Consider the following 12,171-nt stretch of genomic DNA (forward strand, 5'->3'; position numbering starts at 1 on the left):
AACTTGGATCTAATTTAATATTTTAGTTAATCTATCAATTCAGAGATATTTTGAATTACCTGTTTTGTTATATATTTTATCATGATTATTTAATTTTTACTTTTTTTTATTCATTAAAAAAATCTTATTCTGGGTTCACATGAAGACAAACCAAAGATCCCTTAAGAATTTTCTTGGTCTTTCTTTTCTTCAGACCATTTACATATACAGCTAGATGAAAAACATAGTTAGACTATAACAGATTGTCCATGAGTTTGGCAAGATCATATAATATAAGAAAACATTTTAAAATATGTGCCTACACTATTAGTAGTATTAAATAGGTATTTGACAATGTATTGTACAAGGCCTTATTAGACAATTGAAGTCTGGTTCCGACTTCCAGATTTCTGTATTAAAATGATTTGAATTTTATTCAGCATTCTTATTAGTAATGTTTCAAATAATGACCTTTAATTGAAAGCTAAGAATGATTAACTATTGAATTCCCCTAGTGTGTATAGGCTCATTATTGCAAAGAAGCACTCTCTGAGCAGATCTTATTTGGTGAATCGTTAAGATGCTTGTTAACAATTAGCACTCAGTTGGATTTGTCTCACAGGATAACAAAATCATATCTAAGGGACACAATAGAAAGCTGTCTGGCTTACCTGACAGTATAGCGCGTCTTGAACAGATGCTTCTCCTATGGGTTTTTGAATTTTTTTAGAGACCCCGGTGGTCCGTCTTCGTTAGAGATTGTGGGTGTGGTCTAAGGTGCTTATTAGAATTAGACATGGACGTCATGATGGCATCGCAGACGTGATTTCATGGCGCGTAATCAGATTAGTGCAGGAGGACTAAGCTTCCTTCATAAGCCAATCTCTCCATGAAGGCTGCTGAAAGACAATGAGATGACCGTATAGACTGCTGATTGCTGAAAACTTTTATAGAGTTAAAAGATTATCGATTGCTTTAAGATATAAGATGTAAAATGATCCTGTAGGAAATGTAGGTGAAGAAGAAGTTGTTTGTTTTTATTGGGTACATTGTATAAATGTGCACATGGAGGGTTTAATGAGAAGTCTTTAATAAGGTTCAAATTGAAAAGTCTTGTTTTGAGTATGAATTAAAGGAAAAACGAAGGAAGAAATAAAACACAATTGTGCGTGCTGTTATAGTGAAAAAAAATTGCTGACTCAGTGGTGGGATCCATTACCACAATAAAGTTGACCTAGTTCCTGGGATAGGATATGGATCTATCTTGACAAGGATAAAACAATTACTACAAATAAAGAAGGAAGGAAGGAAGAAAGAAAGAAAGAAAGAAAGACAGCAAATCACTGATTTTGTTTTTGTTTTTTTTACAATCACTATGTGCTTCAATGTTGTGTTCATGAGGAATCCATTTATTCAGAAGCTTTAACAAAGACTCATTGTTAGCACTGTGGCAGCACTTCGTGTTACCTAATATGGCTCTTAAGACATTCATTTATTCACCAGGTGCAGATCATTGTTAGCATAACTCGAGTCAAAAACCTCTGTTAGCAATTAAATGCACCCTCTTTCACTTGTGTTCAGCATTGAATGATCCCAGGGTCAGAGTGTGAGGAGACAACATGATCAGATTCCCTGGAATGTAGGCTGACAGAGGTAGCGAACTGTATACGTGGCTGGCTGTTTCTGGCTGAAACCTGAAGACATTATGCAGATAATGACAGTTTTCTTCTGCTCGAGGCTAAAGAAGATTATAACGCTGCCTGAGTGCGCTCTGAAGCCGCGTGGGCATGTTGTGTCTCGTCTTTTCCTGACGCCACTCTACTTTTTCTTTTTTTTTTTTTTCTTGTGGAAATCTTGTGGAAATATACAGATATGCAGACTTTTCCTGACACCCCTCTACCTTTTCTTTCTCTCTTGTCTTGTGGAACGATACAGATATGATCAGTAAACCTAAACAAGATTATCTGTATGATTTTTACCATTCACTACATTCTTTTTTACTGTAAAGAACATTCCCAGCCCTTAGACTTTGTCTGGTTTGAATTATAAAGAATCTCTTAGCCGTTTGTTACGGGAAAGAAAATAGGAGAAAATCATCCACTTTGACTCATTGTTCATTTTTATAAGGAAATAAAGACGGCCAATTTCTTTCAGCTACATTTTGATGAAACTCTTTGTACGTCAGTTCCTCCACTTTAAAAAAGAGCATTTTTACCCTACGATTTTGTAATAGTCCAAAAGAAAATCTGAACTTAAAAATTTATTACGGAGCTGCCTGCAATGGACATTTTATATTTTTTTTTTAGTTCTGATGTTTCCTACCTTTAAGAGTTAGAAAAAGTAGAAAAAAAATTCTAACAAAGTCATACCTTTTATTTCAACACAATCTCAATTAAATTACATTTTAGTTTTAGTTTTTATCCTTTATCGGATATTTATCTGTTTCACTCAAAGTATTTATATTATATATGAGTTCTGGGCTTCTCCAGAAATAAGCTTCTCCTTGGTGATCACTAGATGTCGGTAAAATTGAGCTTTTTTTCCCAGGCTGGCCAGGCTTTTCCTGAGGCCTTATAAGGTGTAAGAGGAGGAGGGGAATGGAAGCATCCCTTGTTTCATATCTTCTCCACTCTCAGACATGTTTATATTGCGCTCAGAGGTTTCCTCCCGAGAAAAAAGAAAAAAAAAAAAGCCCAGCCTGAATCACACTGACCTGCCAGAAACCTCAGGGTCTGGCTTCCAAAACTAAAACTCATTATTGAAACAGTTTCTTGCTGCATTCTGCCACCCACGTAAAAGAAATTGCGCAAAACGGTTTAATTGATGCAGACGGAAATGATATCACAAATTTCCTCTCACTGGGAATTCTGGTTTTGTTCACTTCGGTTTGTAAAGCTTTTGGGTTGACAGTTAATCTTGGCTTTATACGCACGAGGTGTTCTGGTTTCCGCTACATATCCATGGGAAAGGAAATGACACCCTTTTGATTCACATTTCTCCGATTTGGTGATCGATGCTGTAATTGGAGATCTTATCTTTGTTCACAAATTTATCGACCTATTTAAGTCGACATATTTTACATTTGTTTAACTTTTCTGAACAGCACGGAAAGAGACAACGTTATGTACAATAAGTTGGAAGAAGGGTGGGAGAGTGGCAAATGTAAGGAATAACCAATCTATAATAAAATAATCCACTCTTTCAACTTTAATGTACATTTGCCAGACAATATAGCTCCTGTTATGACTTCCATGACGTATCATTGCCTCAACAGCCTTGTCTATCTTATCTCTCTAGTCAGAAAACACACCTTGTTATACCTCATGTGACTGAGAAACCGGAAAGTGCAAATTCCTTTGTCCAAACCTTCTCTCATTTCACAGACCCAGCAACGTCTGAGACTTTTTTTTGTTTTGTTTTGTTTTTTTTAGAAATGTTACTTAAATGACTGTTAACCAAAAAAGAAAAATGAAAAATCACATCAATGATTACGCATTTTTATTTTTTCTGTTAAACAACAGCACAATAATTTGTAATTTGTTCATTATTATAAGCCTTAGATTAAGTCCTTAGTACTTGTGATCTGAAACAACAACAGACCGTTAAACAGGTCTGCAAAGAACAGGATCAACTTGAAGGATTATTTCAAACAGCAGCTTCAATGAACAATGAAATCTCCACCAGGAACTTCATCTGAATCGTTCACTAAACCCGGGGAAGAGTAAGCTAAATCTGACAGGAACTCTCTTAAGACATTACTGGAATCCTTAACTTGTAGAATTGGTACATTTATTAAGTTGATCAGAAGGTAATTGCTTATTAGAGAGGAAATCACACATCTCTGGCACTACTCCTACACAGAAATTTAAGGATCCTGTTCCTGAAAGAAACAGCATCTTGATATTGTGTAACTACTGTCCACAATACTGTATTCAATGGACTGAGAATTATTATTTTATCCCTTATATATTTCTTTCTGAAACGGAAAATCTGGGATCAATAGTTTCTAACCAGCAGGCTTCGGATTGGTACCATGACAGCATTAGGCTTTGAGACGAGAACAATCAGAAGCTTTAGGAGGGGGATCAAGTGCAGACACACAGGCACAAATTCCAACCATGTTTTCCACCAACCCCCAGTTTGAGTCTGAGATTAATGATGAATAACCGCATCAATCATGGTCAAAGAAGGAGATCTTTCAAGAGAGGGTTTTTGTATTAAATTGACATTCTTTTTCAGGAACTAATAAATATCTCTCTAAAATACCTGAATTGATTGACCCACCTTCACCTCATTCATTCAAAGGTGTGGTCTGCACAACCACAAATACCTTCCAGCAATGTCTTCCCAGAAACCTCTGCGTGAGAGCGCCTGCATTTTTCTGTACTTATTTTTGGGTTTCTTGATAAAATGGTCATGCGTCTGGCTTTGAAAGTTGGACTACATCTGTAACAAATTCATGAATCTCAATATTTTCATTCAGATTTGTACCCATTGTTTCTATGATGTGTCGTGTCAGTTTAAACTGTGCGGGAATTAAAAATGGGAAATAAACACACTCAATACACATTTGGTGGAAAATGCAGTTTAATGAAATGGTAGGTGGCTAGGTCCCAGTCGGGGTTGACTAAAATGAATGGGAGAATGAAGTAGGAGACGATATGTGGGTGACAAAGAGTGCCAGAAGATGACATAGATGTTGTATTGGTTCAGGATGACCTTGCTCAGGAGGAGTAGAAATTCCAGTGCCAGAGACTAAGAGACAAACAATATATAAAGCATAGAAATGATTAGTTAAATGTCGTAATCACAAGATATATGCATTAAAATTACACCTGTTCACAAACACACCCACACATAACCACATAACACACACAGCTAAGCAGAACTTAAAATATATACAAATACATCAGTAGAATTAGTAATCTCTGCGAATATGATTAATAAAGGAGAAAAAGCAATACTAACACATGATGAAATGATCTAAAATGATAGTATAGCTCAGAGAAGATCCGTTCAGCATGGTGTCTGAGGTGAGAATACTCCTCGCACTGCACCATGTTCCCTCTGATCTACTACAAATGCTTCCACCATCTCTCAGGGTAAGAGGTAGATATACATCTAGACCCTTCTCTGTTCTGGCACCAAGGTGGTGGAACGAACTTCCCCTAGATGTCCGAACTGCTGTCTTCAAACGCCAGATGAAGACCAAGCTCTTCCTGAAACACTTAAACTAGCTCTTATGTAGAAAACCAGAGACAATGGGAAATGACAAATGGGAAAATGTCTAAGTAAGGAATAAAGAAATATATGGGAGGAGTATCATGAAATAGTATATCATTTATAATTATAATTCAGATCATTCTGGGTCTGCAAATAGTGTGTGACTGCGTGAGTGAATGAGTGTGTATGTGTGCCCTGTGATGGGTTGGCACTCCGTCCAGGGTGTATCCTGCCTTGATGCGCAGTGACTCCTAGGCACAGGCTCCCCGTGAGCTGAGTATAGATCGGATAAGCGGTACAGACAAAAAATCATTGAATGTCTTGAACGAATTGATCTCGGGTTGCTTTTCTCATCCATGGCTTCTGTGAGTATCATTTTTGCTAAATTGTTGATGAGTTGAATAGAAAGAAATGAATGTACACCCAGTGTCACAGAAAAATTGCTTGACAGAATCTTTCTAAGAAACAAAACTCATTTCTTTTGTGTCTTCTTTCCTCATTTTTTCAGATCTAAAATAATGAGTTGTATATGCTAGCAGCTTGCCACTGCTAGCAATTTTTATCTATTAAACATACTTTTTAAAGATCTGTAATGTGATATAGATACTAGGTATGCTTTTTTATGTTTATAATTGCATTGTTGTGTAAGTTCTGTGAAATAAGTTATTACAAATTATATTACATAATGAACATTCTGCATGTTGATCACACTTTCTCTTCTTTCAACTCATATTTGAACAATAAAAGTTTTATTTCAGTTTAATTCCCTATCCAACTTTATCTGGATTTCCCTTTTGTTTGTAAAGCATCATGAAGAAGCAAAACTGAGCACAGAGGATTTAGTACCAGAAAAACGCTCCTGCACAGACTGTAGTGTTCATCAAACAAAAAAACAATAGTATGTTTATATTTATCAGCTATTCTGAAATATAGAAAATGAATAATAATACAATCCGGATCCTTTTTGTTGATGGTTTGTGACATTTTAATGTAAAAGCCCTGAAAGTATAGTGGAAATGTTGTTTGAATCACAGTCACTCTTCGGTGCTTGGCACGCCGCTGCTCAAGAATGCAGACTGGCCTGATTGTGCAAGACGAGAATATTTGTGGAAGTGGGAATTTAGTCTACTCATCTGGAAAATCTTGGTCGCTCTGGTCTATCAGTAGTGAGAGTGTATGCGTGAGACATGCAGTAGTGAGTATGTATGAGTTTGAGCCGAAAACACTGAGGAAATGACGCTTTTGTCTTCATGAGGTCATTGTTTTGATTGGCCAGGCCAACTTCACGAGACTGGGATCTAATAGTTTTACTGGAAATTAAAGGAAAAAAACACAATAACATATTTGTGAGCAAATTCCCGCAGCTTAAAAAAAAAAATAATAATAATAATAATTTCAAGTTCCAGCTTTATTCCACTGAAAGGGGAAAAAATGAACAGCTTCTTATGTGGATATTTACAGTAATCTGTGTGTGAATCGTTTGGTCTGTTGGTCTGAATTAACATGCCTAATTATACATCTACACTACCAGTCAAAAGTTTGGACACACCTTCTAATTCCATGGTCTTTCCTGATGTTTATTTCTTTCTACATTGTAAAACAATGCTGAAGGCGGCCGAAATACACAGTAATCTGATGCTCTGTAAAGTCTTCATAACGCCTCTAATCTGAGGTGCTGTTAATTGGTGATTTCTGAGGCTGGTAACTCTAAATGAACTTCTCCTCTGCTGCAGAGGTGAGTTTTGGTCTTGCTTTACTGGGATGGTCTTCATGTGAGCCAGTTTCATCATGGTGCTTGATGGGTTTTGCAAATGCACTTGACAATACTGTTCTTGCAAGAACTATTCCAGAACACCTGACCTTCGTGTCTTAAAATATCAACTGACTGTTTTTTGTTGTCATTACATATGGATTACTTAAGTCCATGTGTGTTATTTCATAGTTTTGAAATCTCCAGTATTGTTCTAGAATGTAGAAAATAAATCCCTAAACAAAAAACATTGAATTAAAAGGTGTGTCCAAACTTTTGACTGGTAGTGTAGTTTAATTGTACACGATTTCACAGCAGACAGTGGAATAAGCAGTTGTGTAATGTAGTCTAGTAATTCATTTGGATGTTACAAATATTTGTAAGGAATTCCAATGCTGTTACTGTGAGCAGTGTTATCTGTGTTACCTAATGAAGGTGAGATTGAGCCATTTCTGTGTGAGCACCCACTTCTTAAAGCCTGACATGCAACCAGTTGCATTCTTTCCACAGGCACTTTCTAGTAACACGTCGAAACATGCCCCCTACATCTGCCTGGGTGACTGCTTTGAGCTTCCATTTCACTACCCATTTACATTCCCATATTTATTATTATTTGGTTTACTGTTAATTCAGTTCTGAAATCCTTTTTTTTTTTGCAGACTTTATCATGAGTAAAAATAACACATTTTCCTGAAGCTTAAATGGTAAGGTTAGTTCCTGAAATTCAGGTCACGTGGATTTCCTACAGGTTTCTCAGATTTCCTCCTCCCTTCTAAAACATGCCAGGAGGTGAATTGGATTTTGGATACAGGATAAAGTGAACATAAAGGAATGAGTTTTGTTCATGTTTATAGATTACAGTGTCCTAAACCTCGTTCGAATGTCTGTGATGTGGCTTGGGGAAGACATTTCTTTCGTTATTTGTTTGCAGCATTACTCTATTAAGTCAAGTAAATGCTGGATGGCAGAAATAGTCTCAGAAATGTTTATAAATCAGATTATATTAGAATACTATTTTAAATTAGACCGTGAGCCGAACATATCTTTGTGATTTCACTTAACAATATAATTGGACATGTTGAAACTCCTGCACACTGTTTACAAAATTCATTCCTCTTCTTTCTGTTTTTTTCCACCCTTTATAAGTAGCTTTTAACCATCTGCTTTTTCATTACCAGCTGTTCTGCTCTGCATGCAAAATTCCCACTATGCATCCGAGCGTTATGGCCTCGAGAGGACGCAGGAGGAAAGAACACATGTTGACAACCTGATCCTGTATGGAAGAAGCAGTATAATCACAGACAATCTGCATGCTTGGAGCCTGTAGGAACACATTTTCCTTTTGTTCATGGCAGGTAAAGATCATCCTGCCACAGCGAAAGCACTTGAAAAGCAATCAGAGGAAAAGAAAAAGGAAATTGGACCTTCTGACATAGAGAGTGGTCTAGTGAATCAGCAACCCTGTTCCAACCGCTTTTACTCACTTATGAAACTTACATACGCACCATGGCAGCAAAATCGGACAAGATTTCCCATGAGTCAGTGGGAAAGTGATGCGGTCGTGTAGAGGTTATTGTGGTGTCAGTATTCAGCAAAAGTGAAATTTTTTTATGTCATAATGAGACACGGTACTTGTCCATCTAACACCTAGATGTATGTGAAACCATAAAGCTCATTTTATTCATTGACCATTAAGTACTGTAGTCTCCAGCAGGATGTGTTTCTCACCCAGAACTGCTTTCGTTAAATCTAATACGAGTAATAATTAAGCAAATGTTAAGTCCATTATTGTCATTACAGTACAGTTTTTATTTAATCAGAACTAACAGAATGGATTGCAGAGTATTACGGTATATAGTTCATCCAAGTTATTCAAGAATCGAAATACGCAGCTGTTTTGTTAAATATAGTTACATTAATATGAGGATATAGAAAATTCTTTTCTATATCCATTTTTTAGTTGTTTCTTCATATTTTACAGTCAAACATAAGAAAATGACAAAATGACACACACACACTTTTTTATTTTATTTTATTATTATTTTTTTTACATTTAATGTAACTATACTATATGGATAAAAAGTACTGTGTTGTAGTACAAATAAATAAATAAATACAAAAGGAATTTCTTAAAAAGCTCGCTAATGTTTAGAAATCTGTGGGAAAGTCATAAGAATTGGCCGATGCCAAGAGGATATTTGGATATGTTTCAATTTCAGCTGAACAGATGTGTTTTAAATGAGCTCATGAAGAAAACCAAGGTTACGTTTGGCAGAAGCCTAATAAAAACAGTGAGGTTGCCAAATACAATTGAAAAAACAAACAAAAGAAAACGTCACATTCAGATCCAACTATAAACATTTATTCTTATTATTTAAATCTTTTCAATCTTTTGACTAGGCTCATTAATTAAAGGGCAGGTCTGTTTTGGAAATGTGACAGAATTGAGTTCACCCTCCATTAACTCAAACACTCACAGAAAACAAACAAACAAACGGAGCCTCTACCTTAGCAACCGCACTCGTGTTTTCATATGAGGAAAGCCCTTATAAGTCACACACATCCGCTTCTGTCACATCCCACATCACGTATTCACCTCTCCTTTACCCTCTGCCCTCAAAGCAGACAATATCATGACCTTTACACACACTTACACTTACAAGAAAGAATTTATGAGGTTTAGTTCTGCTATGCTGTTTTTTTTTGGGTAGAATTTTTGTAGAAATTTTCTATCATTTGCATGGGTTTTTAAAAAAATATATATTAATTAATTCATTCATTCATTCATTCATCCACTCATAGCAAAAATGCTGCCAATTTGAAATATACACATGAAGTTAAGAAGATACACTATATTGCCAAAAGTATTCGCTCACCTGCCTTGACTCGCATATGAACTTAAGTGACATCCCATTCCTAATCCATAGGGTTCAATATGACGTCGGTCCACCCTTTGCAGCTATAACAGCTTCAACTCTTCTGGGAAGGCTGTCCACAAGGTTTAGGAGTGTGTTTATGGGAATTTCTGACCATTCTTCCAGAAGCGCATTTGTGAGGTCACACACTGATGTTGGACGAGAAGGCCTGGCTCTCAGTCTCCGCTCTAATTCATCCCAAAGGTGTTCTATCGGGTTGAGGTCAGGACTCTGTGCAGGCCAGTCAAGTTCATCCACACCAAACTCTGTCATCCATGTCTTTATGGACCTTGCTTTGTGCACTGGTGCACAGTCATGTTGGAAGAGGAAGGGGCCAGCTCCAAACTGTTCCCACAAAGTTTGGAGCATGGAATTGTCCAAAATGTCTTGGTATGCTGAAGCATTCAGAGTCCCTTTCACTGGAACTAAGGGGCCGAGCCCAGCTCCTGAAAAACAACCCCACACCATAATCCCCCCTCCACCAAACTTTACACTTGGCACAATGCAGTCAGACAAGTACCGTTCTCCTGGCAACCGCCAAACCCAGACTCGTCCATCAGATTGCCAGATGGAGAAGCGCGATTCGTCACTCCAGAGAACGCGTCTCCACTGCTCTAGAGTCCAGTGGCAACGTGCTTTATACCGCTGCATCCGACGCTTTGCGTTGCACTTGGTGATGTATGGCTTGGATGCAGCTGCTCGGCCATGGAAACCCATTCCATGAAGCTCTCTGCGCACTGTTCTTGAGCTAATCTGAAGGCCACATGAAGTTTGGAGGTCTGTAGCGATTGACTCTGCAGAAAGTTGGCGACCTCTTCGCACTATGCGCCTCAGCATCCGCTGACCCCGCTCCGTCAGTTTACGTGGCCTACCACTTCGTGGCTGAGTTGCTGTCGTTCCCAAACACTTCCATATTCTTATAATACAGCTGACAGTTGACTGTGGAATATTTAGGAGCGAGGAAATTTCACGACTGGATTTGTTGCACAGGTGGCATCCTATCACAGTTCCACGCTGGAATTCACTGAGCTCCTGAGAGCGACCCATTCTTTCACAAATGTTTGTAAAAACAGTCTGCATGCCTAGGTGCTTGATTTTATACACCTGTGGCCATGGAAATGATTGGAACACCTGATTCTGATTATTTGGATGGGTGAGCGAATACTTTTGGCAATATAGTGTAGATTTGTGGTTCATTTAGACAGGAGATTTAAGTCCATACAGCAGATTGTGATAAAAGAAAGGCAGAAATAGATAGTACTTCACTAACTTTACTTTATTAATATATTTACATATTATTTTGGCATATTTATACTTCACTGTTTTCTTTATTAATGACATCTTATACTTGCTTTGACAGCATAAATGTGTCACAGTTCAATATATACAATATATACTGTACATATATGTAGATATAAAAAGTAAAAATATAAATGTTATGACAATAAATAAATACAGTATGTACAGTGTGCATACATAAGTCCTAAGTTTAATTTAAAATACCTGAGTACATGTAAAAGTAGCCACTTTTTGTCTTTCACTGAAAATACACACAAAACAATTGTCAATTTTTTAAGAATATCAAACTTGTTCAGAAATGTCTTTTTTTTCTGAATGAAGCATAGGCAGACTCAAGAATCATCTCATTTTCTTAAGCAAACTTGGAAATTCCAAAATGCCATCACTCACAATTCAGCTCCGGAAACAAGGGATGGGGAACTGGAAGAGGCATCTGATGATATGGGGACACTTCCTTAGGGGTTTAACATTTTGTGTTAAAGTTATATATAAATGCTCAATAAGTTCTGCTTTTATACTGATATTGTGGTTTAGGAAATGTGAAATGTGTCTCTGATTATTAACCTAGAGTCATGGCATTTATCTAGAATCACAGAAGGCAAGATTAGCTTGCGTATATCGTGGTCACGCGTAACCTAAGAGCAATCCAAGGTCTGACTCAACCATTTATATTCTTCTAGCAGGGAAGACAAATGGCACATTTCAGGCTAATCCTAGGCTACCCTGCAATCACACATCATCATCATACAACTCTTGTTGATTCAGAATGCCCAGCTTGTTGCCTCTCAAACAAACTTTGTCATTAATTAACTGAGACAAAGACTTCAGAATGGGAATGCCCTGAAAACTTTGTTTTTCACATGAATGATGCATTCCACAGCTTCCACAACTTTGATCATTTTGTCTTTAGCATGAAGCTGAAAAAACACTCATAAACTAGACTTTTCAGCAAAGGTCTCTACTTGTGTCCACTGATGCCACTGCAGAAATGAACCGATCAGACAT

This window comes from Hemibagrus wyckioides, linkage group LG17 (genome assembly GCF_019097595.1).
Source record: "Hemibagrus wyckioides isolate EC202008001 linkage group LG17, SWU_Hwy_1.0, whole genome shotgun sequence".
Classification (NCBI taxonomy): domain Eukaryota; kingdom Metazoa; phylum Chordata; class Actinopteri; order Siluriformes; family Bagridae; genus Hemibagrus; species Hemibagrus wyckioides.